Genomic DNA, 14,348 nt, shown 5'->3' with positions numbered 1-14,348 from the left:
TTCTTATTCCCTTTGGGGTCCTTTCTGGCCAGTGGGTAGGCATATTGGAGATGCCCTGTTTGCATGCACCCGCGACATCTAAATGTTGTATTCTCGTAGTCCAGCAGTTGTGTCCACAGAGAATTATTGAAGTTCAATGTGATGTGATCAGGTAGCCCCTGACTCAGGTCCACTTCTACACATATTCTAGCAAATGTGAAAATTCCCCTGATAGCTCTGTCTTCATCCATTTTTAGGAATTTCCCCAAGGAATTCCCAATGGCTATTAAAACTTTGTGATGCCAAAAATGTAGAGGGAGGTTATGAAGCCTAACCCAAACAGGCATTGTTGAAACTTTCATAGTATTGGCATCAAATTCAGGAAACCAGGGGGTGGTGAAGAGGCCAGCATTGCCCCAAAACCAAGGCCCCTGATTGATAATACTATCACGTTCCTGTTCTGTGTTGAATCTAACTATAAAAAAACCTTTTGGGCACAGGTAAATTTCACAGTTAGATGACCATGTGGAGAAGATCCACTAATGCAGAGCATCAGATTTTGGCCAGAAACCATTAAATCTACAGATAACAGCATTCTTGGATAGATCTGTGTGTAGAGCAGTTACCTCCGGCAAAGATACTTGAAGCGTTGGAGATTCTGGTTTTTGTTCCACAATGTAGGGGCCTGGTAGTTCTGATGCTGGTGTTGGTTTGTTTTGCATTTTTTCCTTTCCTTTGACTGCATCATGGAAGGAACCTGTATTTTTTGAGCTGGCTCCATTACATCCGCTGCCCAGCCTCAGATTAAGAATGATGGTTGAATCTTTGATTATACCATAGTGCTGAAGTGTGTGGTTATCCTGCAGACTATGTCCTGTATATATCAGATTTTGGTGTTTTGTTGGGGTTCCAAGTTGAATCTAGATTTCCTTCTTTAACTCATGAATACTCGTCCCCTTGCTGAGCCGCCTACAGTAATGTCTGCCCCTATTATTTTGATGAAGATTTGTATCAGATCTTCATCCATACAGAGTGGAAAGACCTTATTGAGGCCCCGATCTGTTGGATTAGGCTTTTCCTCTGTAAACCCAAATGCACCACTTTGTTTTGTATTCTGCCTGCACCATGGTTCCTCCAGATCTGGCTTGTGGGGGTCATTTTTCATAGCCCTAGCTGCTATCTCAAGAATATCTGCTTTTTGCAAGAAAGTCCGGCCCTCCGGGATCATGTCCCCTTTGGCTGGATCTGCTGTAGCCCCTAGCTTCTATCCATTGGCACCAAACCTCGCCTGCCCATGTGAATGAAGGGACGCTGCATGCTGCGCAGCCCAGATCAACTCTCGCGCAATCCGATCCGGCCATACGGCTTCATCTTTGGCTTTAAGCTTGTGGGTGGCAAATCGATGGCCAGGGTATAACTCTGGCTGAGCTCTGGTTTGCATTGTGTCGGTGGCGAAGGTTGCTGTTCCTAAAACCCTAGCCGTCTTCGTCCCTCCCTCTGTATCCGTTTTCGGCAAGGGAATCCATGCGTCGGGGTAGCCGTTCCGCAAGGAGCCCCAGCCTCTGTAACAACCGTAGTATATCATTTGAAGAAGAGTGAACGGGTGATTGTGTCGAAGCAACTTGTACGAATTCAGGTCCCATGCTGGAGCCCCACGGCCTTCAGATTCCTTCAAGACTGACTGCGACTTCTCGTGAAGAGCCACAACGTCGGCCTGCAATCACAGAGACCGTGATTTCCTGGAAACGCTAATAAACCTTGATCGCCATTTTCCCCCTCTAGTTTCTCTCAGCTAGTCAACGTCTACTATTATCTCTCTCCTTTTGACCATTTTTTTTAAAACCAAATCACAAATTTTTTATGTTCTTCTTTCCTCCATTTAATTATGTGATATTCAAGTAGGTTGAGGTATGACTATCTTATGAACCCCAAAATCATCTTTGCTTCCTGAATATGCTCCAATGGTAGACTTATGTTTAGCCTTATTCTTTTCCTGAATATGAAAAAAAATCGCATATCTTCCATAATATTTTCAAGGCGTTTCAGGACAATATCATGTTTAATGCCTTCTTTTAATCCACCTATGTAAGCTTCCAACAAATGTTCATCACTTATGTTATCCACCCTTGTGCCCAATACCTAAAATTCTAAATTATAATCTTCAATATCACATAACTACTTAATTCTTGTCAGTTGATTAAAGTAGTTTTGTTCCCACCTTTCCAATATTGTGCTTTTAAGTCTCTTGTAAATAAACCCCAAGTATAATGATAATATTGGGGATTCATTTTAACTACCCATTGATACCATTAATAGGTTTTTATCATTTCTTATCATCCATAATATTATGAAATTCAAAATATTTCTCTATTTGATCCACCTACGTAAAGACCTCTATTCAATTAAAATTATTTAATTCAACCATGGGAAATTTCACTCCCTTTGGAAACCATCCACAAGTAACTCTATTATTGGAGTTAAACCCACCTAAAAAGTTATTACTATTGGAAAATTGTTTAACCTAGGCATTACCTTTATTTTCATGATTCTCCTCAATCACATTATCAATTTTAGCTAATGTAGGTTTTAACCCTGTACATAAATTACCTGCATACAAATTCTAAAACACATAAAATAAACAATGCGAGAGCATAACACATAAAACACATATACACAGAGATTTTCCCCTGGATCCCAAAACCAGGACTACCAGCTTGATTTTTCATTATGTTCCTTTCAATGTTACAATACATATATATACATGCCGAAGCATCCAATACCATGGATTGAAAAACTATTGCGTCCAAAACCATGGACCGAAAACCATCACGTCCAAAAAACATGTGTGAAAAACATGCACAAAACCATAGGTGGGTCCGCCCAACCTAACTTAGGGTCCAAAACCAAAATTTTCCGGGGTGCTGCCTTGGACCCCATAAAGTGGGGTTACGGGTACGCCTCAAACCCCATGTGAACCCCCTCCGCTACATAATCAGTGCAACGAAATGGGGGCTCTGCCCTCCTCTAACCCCCTGGTTAACTACGTGGGCTAGTCATGGAAAGAATATAACATAACCCAACATTATCCCACTTGTTGTTTTCTTTCCACAGGGGGCCACAAGAGAGCTTAGTCATTTTTCCAGCCCTAAAATGCCCATTGTCTCTCTACACCAAGAGAACTTCTCAGAGCTCACAGATTTTGTCAATGCATCTACAATATTCTTCAAAGTTTCCACCTTTACCAGCAACACCTTTTTGTCTTCTATCATATCCCTCACAAAGTGATACTGAACATCAATGTGCTTTCTCTTTGAATGATATGCGGGGTTATTTGCCATGAAAATTGCACTTTGGCTATCACAGTCTATCCTTATAGCTCCTTGTACTAACCCCATACTTGAACACAATCTCTGCAACCAAACTGCTTCCTTGCTTGCATGAGTGGCTGCCATGTATTTTGCCTTTGTAGTTGATAGTGCCACTGTAGATTGTTTCTTACTCATCCAATTGACTGCACCTCCAAATAGGTTAAACACATACCCACTTGTAGATCTTCTCTGATCCAGATCTCCTGCCCAGTCTGCATCAACAAAGCCACAAATATCCAACATTATGTCCAATCCTGGTCTTCCTTGGTAGCACAAACCATAATCACTAGTGCCACGCAAATACCTGAAAACCCGCTTCACTGCTGTCCAGTGCTCCTTCCCTGTTTTTGACATAAACTTGCTCAATACTCCCACTGCATGTGCAATGTCTGGTCTAATACAGACCATTGCATACATCAGGCTACCGATTGCAATTGCATATGGAACACGGGACTGTCCTCTTCCTCTTCTTGTGTCTTGGGACACTATTCAACAGATAACCTCAAACCTACAGGAATAGGAACCTTCACCGGTTTACTATCCTGCATATTAAACCTCTGCAGTATTGTCTCGACATACTTCCTTTGGTTTAACCAGAGCTTCCTCTTTTCCCGATCTCTTTTAATTTCCATGCCCAAAATATGGTTTGCAGCACTAATATCTTTGATGTCGAATTTGGAGGACAATTGGGTCTTCAAATCTTGGATAATTTCTTTGTCATTTCCAACCAGCAACATATCATCCACATACAAGACCAGATAAATAACACGGTCACCAATTAATTTAAAATACACATAGTGATCTGCTTTGCTTCTGGTCAAGCCAAGTCCCCGTATAAATGTATCAAATTTCTGATACCACATCCTTGGTGACTGTTTTAACCCATACAAAGACTTCTTTAACTTGCATACCAGTTCTTTCTTACCCTTCACCGCAAAGCCTTCAAGTTGCTTCATGTATATTTCCTCTTCTAGATCCCCGTGAAGAAATGCTATCTTCACATCCATCTGTTCTACCTCAAAATCAAAAGCAACAACAACAAATAAAAGTAATCTAATAGAAGTTACCTTGGCAACAGGAGAAAAAATATCACCAAAATCAATTCCTGGCACCTGGGAATAACGTTTTGCTACCAACCGAGCTTTGTATTTCTCCGCCTTTCCTTCTGCATTTGTCTTCTTCTTGAACACCCATTTGCTGCTAATGGGTTTCCTTCCAGCTGCAACTCCACCAGATCCCAAGCCCCATTTTTGTGCAAAGATGCCATTTCATCAACCATGGCCTCTTTCTAGAGTTTTCCATCCTCTGAATCCATTGCTTCCTTCACAGATCTGGGATCATCATTAGTAATAGACAAAGCAAAATTTGAACAGAAAGCAGATGGACTATACCTTTTTGGCTGCCTTCTTTCTTGAACTGATCTTCTCACAACCGGAGTTTGTGGCTTTTCATCTTCTGATTCCTCCTCTGCTGTAGAGTCTGATTCTTCCTCCTTTAGCTCAAACATTATCATCTCAGGTTCCTTTGGTTGGACTTCATGTTTAATAACACATTTCACCTCTCTAAACACCGCATCTCGGCTGTACACAACCTTCCTTGTTACTGGGTTCCAAAGCTTATAACCCTTTAAACCATCCTTATACCCAATAAAGATGCACTTTTCAGATTTACTATCCAACTCGGTTCGTTTCTCCTTTGGAACATGTACATATGCATCACATCCAAATACCCTCAGATGTGAAAGAGAGGGTTTCTTACCAGTCCATACCTCTTGTGGAGTCCTATCCTCTAACGCTGATGAAGGTGACCTGTTGACTAGGTGACATGCAGTATCCACCACCTCTGCCTAGAATTCTTGTCCTAACCTGGCACCACTGAGCATGCTTCTTTCCCTTTCTATCAACGTCTTGTTCATTCTTTCTGCAACTCCATTTTGCTGAGGTGTATATGGAGTAGTTTTTTGCCATGCTATACCACACTTCTTACAAAATTCTTCAAATTCCTTGCTGCAAAACTCTCCACGATTATCTGTCCTCAGCACCTTTATCTTCTTCTTTGTTTGATTTTCCACGAGAGCCTTAAATTCTTTAAACCTGTCAAAGACTTCAGATTTCTTCTTGAGGAAATATATCCATGTATTCCTTGAGAAGTCATCTATAAATGATACATAGTACATAGACTTACCCAGTGATGGAACCTTCACAGGTCCAAACACATCACTGTGCACAAGCTCTAATATCTGTTTCGCCCTCTTACTACTAGAGGGGAAACTCACTTGATTCTGCTTCCCATATACACAATTTTCACAGAAATAAAAATCCAGAGAGCTATTACTCATACCTTCTACCATACCTTTACCATGAAGCATTCGAAGGCCCTTCTCTCCAATATGTCCAAGCCTTTGATGCCATAGTATGGTCTTTTCTCCAAAGACTATTAGATTTTCTGCTCCACTTTCAGGAACCACAAAACTATTGCACCCATCAATAACAGTGCTACCTTGCAGCTTGTATAGAGTTCCAATCCGAACTCCCCACATCAATACCAGTGCTCCCCGAATCATTTTGCAGGTATCCTTCTTGAACACTATTTTTACACCTGCATCATCCAACTTGCTTACAGAAATTAGATTTCTGGCTAATGCAGGAATATGCAGAACACCCGGAAGTGTTCTAACCCTTCCACCTTGCAACTTAAACTTTACTTTTCCACGACCAATGATTCTAGCCTTCCTGTCATCCCCCAAGAAGACATCACCACCATCATATTTCTCATACTCACAGAACCACTCTCTATGGGGAGTGAAGTGAAAGGATGCACTTGAGTCAATCAACCATGCCTCATGATCTACATGTGTACTTGAAGAGGCCAAGTACACATCCCCACCTTCATCTGAGGTGGTTTTTGCCTCTGTAGAAGGAGCATCATCAGATCCCTTTCCTTTATTAGGAGCTTGAGATTTACAGTCCCTTTTGTAGTGCCATTCCTTTCCGCATTTCCAACACACCACCTTTACAGGTTTTCCTGGAGATTTAGATCTCCCTCTAGATTTAGATCTCCCACTCGATGACTTATTTTTGTTTCTGTTCTGGGACCGTCCTCATACAGACAAGGCATCACCATTTTGGCTCTCCATATTTTTCCGTCTCATTTCCTCCGACAACAAGGATGAGACTATTTCATCAAACTTCAAGGCAGTTGCATTACTACCTATTGCAATAACTAGACTATCCCACGAATCTGGTAGAGAACACAACAAATTGATGCACTTATCTTCATCTGAAATTTTAATATCAACAGATAATAACTGACTTACCACAGTATTAAATGCGTTTAGATGTTCTATCACCGAGTCTCCATCTTTCATCCTCAGGTTATACAGCTTTTTCCGTAGGAATAGTTTATTCACCAGAGAGTTAGACTGGTACAAAGTCCCTAACTTGTCCCACAAAACCTTCACCGTAGCTTCCCCTGATACATTCAGCAATACTAAATTTGAGACACACAATCATATTGTGCTCTTTGCCTTCCGATCCAACTTCTTCCATTCTTCATCGGACACTCCGTTGGTTTAGTACCTGGATCTACCGCGATCCACTGATATTTATCCACCAATAGATCCTCCATCTTGAGTTTCCACAACTCAAAACTTTGATCATTAAATTTCTCGATCTCTATCTTTCCACTGCTCACCATCTTCTTTCACCAACAGAATCGATCTCGTAGATCTCCCACTGAACTGGGTCTACCATAGGCCCGAGCGAAATCCCTCAGCAACAAAGGCATCCCCTTGAAGCCAAAACTACTCTGATACCAAAAGTAGGTTTTAACCTTGTACAGAAATTACTTGCATATGAATTCTAAAACATAGAAAATAAACAATGCGAGAGCATAACACATAAAACACATATACATAGAGATTTTCCCCTGGATCCCAAAACTGGGACTACCAGCTTGATTTTTCATTATGTTCCTTTCAATGTTACAATACATATTTATACATGCCGAAGCATCCAATACCATGGACCGAAAAACCATCGCGTCCAAAAAACATGTGTGAAAAACATGCACAAAACCATAGGTGGGTCTGCCCAACCTAACATAGGGTCCAAAACCAAAATTTTTCGGGGCGCTGCCCCGGACCCCATAAAGTGGGGTTACGGGTACGCCTCAAACCCCATGTGACCCCCCTCCACTACATAACTAGCGCAACGAAAGGGGGGCTCCGCCCTCCTCTAACCCCCTGGTTAACTACGTGGGCTAGTCGTGGAAAGAATATAACATAACCCAACAGCTAACCTCCCATTTAGGGACTCTATGATCCTTTTTAGGGATCCTTCCAATTGTTCCTTATTTTCATACATCTTCTCTTCTAATTGCTTCAAGTTTTCATCCATATTTAATTCAATTTGTTAATTTGACTATTCAACTTAGATAGCTAGATTTATATCTCTTTATTTTATTCCCGAGTAATGGAGGATATTTTTTGAGGTTGAATATGTGAAGGGATTTTTGGATATTTCTTTGGGGCCATGGAAAAAAGTTACTAGGTCCTAAGGCCAACAAAGTGTTAAATTCTATAGCTCTTTGATATATGTGTAGGGTCCAACAATAGTACTCGAACCAATATCTTAGGGTATTAACCAAAGAGGCTTAATCATGCCCTTAGCCACATTACCCGAAAACCCAAGTACTAGAGAGTGGTCTCCCTGAGTGTTGTTCTCAGTGTACTATAGCAACAAGATGGTCAAATAAATTATCTAAACCTAGTTTTAGATCTTAGATGACTTCTTATATACCTAAAGGAACATGGAAGTGAGATTTTGTATATAGGTATTATCTGATGTAGTACTACTCAAAGGGGTACCAATAGGAGTTATAGGGGTTTCTAATAAGGTGAAGCCACATGTATTTCCTATGTGTACTCTTTCCCTACCATATTTTTACCTATTGAATGATACATCACTATGCTATTTAAACTCACTACAATACTTCTCTTAATCTTTTTTTTTTTTTTTTTTTTAAATGAGCTTGCTAACCCTGGAAAATGCTCTTACAACACCTAAACTTTTAAACCCCAAGTTTTGCAGTTTGAAATTAATATTTATAATGCTGAAAATGGCTAGCACGCATATCTTGATAAAATTTATGTGATAAATATGAATTTTATTTAATATATTGCCAAAAGATGAAGAAGAGAGTAGCCAATATAGATATTGATCCTTGAGAGGAAGTTGTAAGAGGGAATTGAAAAGTTTCATGTTCATCCTAAATTTAATTTCCAATTTTCACTATTGCTTAGATTTCAAGTTTGGTAGTTGAATTGACCAACTATCAACAATTATGAAAATGAATGGGAGTGGTATTGAACTACTCTAGAGGTATGGGAAATATACCATTCTAGAGACTTTAGAATTGACCACACAATCTAAGATAGGAACCCAAAATTCTCACACAAAAGGTTGTGGTGAGCTGCGAGGGAGTGAGAGTAGAGAGGAGAACAAGAGTGTCTGAGTGTGGTTGGGAATATAAAAACCAAAAAGAGAAGTGTGTATGAACCTAAGATAACCTGTGAAAAGAGAAGAAAAATAGAACCATACATGGTTGTGGATAGCATGATTTTGAATAGAAGGTGACATATAGCCTTTTGAGTCACAACAACTTGTGGAGTTGTGATTTTTACCTACATGATTAAAGAAGCCACCATTGAAGCCTTTACTAAGCATGAAAAACAATAAAAAAGGGAAAGTATCAAGAAAATTTTTGATTAGACAAGGACTCATTATTTTGTTGTATAGATGAATTGTGGAAATACTGTGAGCATTAACAATCACTAACTTAGTGTTTGAAAGACAACATATTGATTTCTATGTGTGAACGGGAGTGGCCTTCATGTCCTCTACCTTGATTTGAACCCTGTTAATCCCTGAGTGAGTCTTCCTTTTAAGGAATCATATTTTCCTTAGGGGTGTCCAACTGTAAGAAAAATACAGTGTAGCTAAGCCTATGGTTGGGTGGAAAGTGGTCCTCACTCTTCAGTTTCCAACAAATATTCAAGTGACACAAATAAGTGTATTTATTTCCTCTTTAATGAAATCATCTTACTTGCTTAAGCTTCATGATTGTTGTCATGCTGGGTTACTAAATATGTATGAATGATCAACTAGAAATATTATTTAGGTATGTTTTACTATATTAGTTTTTAGGTATATAATGTTGTCAGAAAGAAATCAAAAGTTGAGATGAGATCAAAGGATTTTTATGTATTTGTAATGTGAATGGAATTTACTAGGCTAGTTGCTGGATGGAATAACTGTGTCATATTCTTGTGATGGGAGACTTTGTTTCCTCTATTGATAAGCCAAAATTATGGCCTCTCTATTTTTAAGAGTTTGGAGTTGGAGGTGTGAGGTTTGTAGTCCCAAAGGAGTGAGCAAAGTCTCGTTTAGTTGGGTGAAGTTATGGATTTGTCCATGGGCCAACTGTTTATATTCTTACGTAGAAGTAAACTATTATGGGAAGTGTTTTAAAATACCTTTATAGGCTATTGAATATTTCTATGCCTTCAAAAATCTTTGGTCAATTTTATGGTTTGTTAGAGTCAGTGCTATTCCTTTGGAACATGCCTAAAAGCTTAAAAAATGTTTTAGACATGGATTTCTTAGTGGATTTAGAAATTTGGGGATTGAAGTGTTTTTCCTTATCCCTTGGTCATATGACCTGATAGGAGTTGTGACCATAAGCTAGTGGAAAATGGTTTAGATCTAGAAGGACATGATGCTATGGGCATTCAGATAAATGGTTAAGTCCCTAGTGGGTTTTGTTAAGTGCTTGAGATGGATAATTGAATTATGTCGAGTACTAGAGATTCAAGCACCGATATATGTCATGAGTGCATAATTTTGCATATTTAAAGAGTGAAAAATCCAAAATCCATCTAGTACTATAAATTTTCAAGTGTAGTACACAATCACCAGAATTCATTAAGTGCTAGAATCGAGTAATGGGATCTGCCAATGGTGGAATCTAGATGGAGAAAAAATTTGGATGTTTCTTAAAGCAATTATAGAGGAAGTGGGGATATTATAGATATACAGGTCTATAGGCATTCAAATTTTTTTAAAAACTTATAAATGACTTTTACCAAAAACCTAGATGTTAGATGGCTCAGATGATGGAACTGCAAATGGAATAACTTTTAATGGGAGGAAACTTGACATCAAGGTTACAAAAGATGGGAATTTTTTTACAAGGTTAACATTTTGGAAAAATCTAGATCTCGATGCTAATGCAATAAACCCTGTTGAAGTTACATGGAGTCTGTGTGAGAACTTTTGGACCCTATGGGTAGGCATGTGCTGAAGTGTCACACTAACGTGGCACAAAGGATAAGTTTGGGAGATATGGCATGAAGGTGACGTGGGTGGTGGGGCACAATGTTGTTAAGGTGGAGGCCAGGTGGTAGTCCATGGGGAGGTGATGTGGATAGTGGAAATTCTATATAGTGGAGATCTGTAAATCTAGAGTTTGATTTAAATGAGATTTTTGAGATTTCCTAGAGCTTGATATATAGACGATCAACTCATTCATCCTAGCAAGAGTTCAAGGATTGGGAAAGCCACTAGAGAATGAAAATGAAATCCTATATCTAGATGGATTCAGAAGATTGGAAGTTTACAAATTATTATAATAGCCTAAAGACTCTTATAAACATGATTTATGGAAGAGGAATTTCGCTAACCCCACTTTCATAAAGTAACGTTGGAGGCTGGGTCTAGAAACCCCATTCCCTTAAAAGGGATTGAGGGTGATGGGTGTCATTGAAGAGTGGTGCCAAAGCCAAGGCTCAACATTTAGGCTAAATGGACTCAAGAAGAGAAAGTGAGATTTGTTTTGTTAGTGATACATGTTCTCTTACAAAAATAAATTTTTGTTGTAATGAGTTGTTGAATTAAAAATTTAATTGATTGGAGGATTTATCAAACCTATATTTGAGTGTGATATGTATCAGCAACACAACATCAATTTTAAGCCAGTATATTCCAATGCATGGATGGCCAAGGCAAATAGATATGCTGAAATTTGATTCTTTTATTTAAATAAAATTGCCATGTTGTTCTAGCACATAACAAGAATTATGCTAATAGAAAAGGAAGGAATGTTCAATAGAATGGTGCAATACAATTTAGAGAAAACTCCAGATAACAAAGTAGATGAGTTATATGAGAGAAAAATGGTTGATACCCCTACTAATTTGGTGGAAACAATGAAAAGTTCGAGAAATTTAGAGCTATAAGGTAGATAATGAAAGGATCATTAAATCCCATGAGAAGTAGACTGAAAGAAATGTAATATTGATATAAAGGATATTAAAATTATAGAGGTAGATATAACATGGACTAGCTTCTAGTAATGTGGATAAGGATCAAGAAAAGAAGGTTCTTGGCTCACCATAAATTTGCAAATACGGGACAAGAACCAACGATATAGGAAGAAGCATCTCAAGGAAGAGGTAAAAAAGTGTCAAGATGTATACGTCTAGTGAAGACACCTCTTGTGAGGAATAAAAAATTTCAAACAAATTATCTAGAACAACAACTAGATCAATGTTGCACAAGAAAAAGAAGAAAATGCCTACAAAGAGTTACCTGCCCGAGGAATTCAAAAAAGTAAAGCCTACTACGTTTGATGGAGAAGTTAAGAAAAATGAGGAAGCTAAATCCTGGTTGCTAGGGGTGAAGAAGTACTTCAGGGTACATTATAGCTTTGAAAACATGTAGGCCACAATGGCAATATGTAACTTGTAGGTAAAAGTTGATTTTGTTTGGAAAATATCAAGAATGTCAAGGGAATTCAAGAAAAAAGATGACATGGAGAAAGTCGAGAGATATTTAAGGGAAAAGTACTTAGACAAAAGGTATTGTGATGGAAAAATCAGAAAATTCGATGAGCATAAATTGGGGCAGCTCACCATGGATGTTTATGCAAACATGTTCATAGAGTTGCTAAGATATATGCCTTATATCAAAGATGAGAATGTGAAGACACAACACTTAGTGAATTTCCACAACCGTATCAAGATTTTATTGAGTTTAATGAATCCAAAACACTTGATGGCCTATTAGGAAGGCTAAATATTACTATGATCAATCAAAGCACAAGTTGGAATCCTAAACAATGTTGAAGAGGAAAGATAAAGATGGATTAAGAATAATGGATTCATTCCATCATGTTATAAGTAGTTTAGGGAACATGTCAAATTGAATATCCTAGCCAGAAGTGAGTATTGGCAAAATTAATTGTTGTAAATATTGTTGTCATTGATGTCAAAGATATGGGGAGACTACTTCTGTCCAAGATAAAGATTGGAAAGTGAATATTATTGGAAATATTGTTTTTGGACTTTTGATGCCCCATTTTAATACCTTATATTTCAAGGCACTTTTACTCCAATTACCTAGATCAAATGGGAGAATAGGATATACGATTGGAAAAATTATTCCAATATTTTTCCAACGGTATATGGCACTTCTTCTAATTCCATAGGAATGAGGAGATATGAAACATTTCATTAGGATAACCAAACCAAAGTACAAGCAAGTTGACCCAACTGGTTTTACAAGTAAACCCCATAAGTGAATGTAAAAACACTATAAATAAAGGGTATATGAGTTCATTTTAATATTAATCCATCATAGAAGAGATTTGAGGTCACAAGGAGAGCAGAGGAATAATTTTTGGGGTGATTCTTGGAGCCTAAAGGTAGAAGTAAAAACATGATTTATGGGGTGATTCTTGGAGCCTAAAGGTAGAAGTAAAACATGATTTACGGGGTGAATGAGTCATCTTGGCATAATATTTGTTATAACTTTTGTTCTAGCATGTTTCAGACCATGAAGCTTGGAAGATATAGATAGAAGAATGTCATCTATATGTGTTTCAAATTTCAATCCATGGTTCACTATAATTTCATAAATATGCTCTAAGGAAGTTAGGCTTCTTTAATGCTCATGGATTCTTCTTCAAATGTGTCAACTTGGTATTTTTGTTATAAATTTATTTTTGTGATGTTTTAGATTGTTAATTCTGGAAGAGACAAAGAAGAGATATCAAGGTAACTATTGTAGAAATTTAATATCTTGTTTTCTATAATTTTAGAGATATGATATGAGGAAGTTAGTGTTCCTAAATGCTCCTAGAACATGGTTGAAATGGTCCAGCTTGGTATTTTTTCTATTGCTTTCTTTCTGAGATGTTTCAAACTGTGAAATTTGGATGAGACAAAGAAGAGATCTTTGGGTATCCATGGTAGGAATTTCAGAACCATATTTACAAAATTGAATGCATGGCATGTTGGGAAAGTTTGTTCTTGGGAAGAAGCCAAAAACATAAAGTTTTGGGAGAAGTAGACTTGATGAAGGAAGAAGCATCATGTAGACTTGGTAAAGAAATAAGCAACTAACGGACATGGTAAGGGAAGAAGCATCAAGTGAACTTGGTGAAAGTAGAAGAAACTAATAGAAATTGTGAAGAAGCAGACTCAGAGAAGTAGGTTGGTGCCTACAAAGCAACAAAGGGGATTGGTATGTCCTGGTTGGTGCCTAAAAAGTACTAGAAGGGATTGATGTCTCTTTTAGGTTGGTGCCTACAAAGTAGTAGAGGGGATTGGTGTCTCCCGTAGGTTGGTGCCTACAACACAACATATGGGATTGGTGTTCTTGTAGGTTGGTTCCTACAAAGAAATAGAGGGGATTATTTTCTCCTATAGGTTGGTTCCTACAAAGGTTGGTTTCTACAAAACAACATAGGGGATTAGTGTCTCTTGTAGGTAGGTGCCTACCAGATCTTTCATATGAATAATTTTTGTGGTTTTATCCCATAAGGGTTTCCACATATATCTTATGTTACTTAGTCAATTTATGAGATTGATGTTTTATGATGTGTGACTAGATTTAAATAAGTAAAAAATGTCATTATACTGATTCACTCCCCCTCTTAGTA

Source organism: Pinus tabuliformis, chromosome X, assembly GCF_031772625.1.
Source record: "Pinus tabuliformis cultivar Carrire ecotype Pingquan chromosome X, CPIR1, whole genome shotgun sequence".
NCBI lineage: Eukaryota > Viridiplantae > Streptophyta > Pinopsida > Pinales > Pinaceae > Pinus > Pinus tabuliformis.
Note: the sequence above shows the minus strand (reverse complement) of the source record.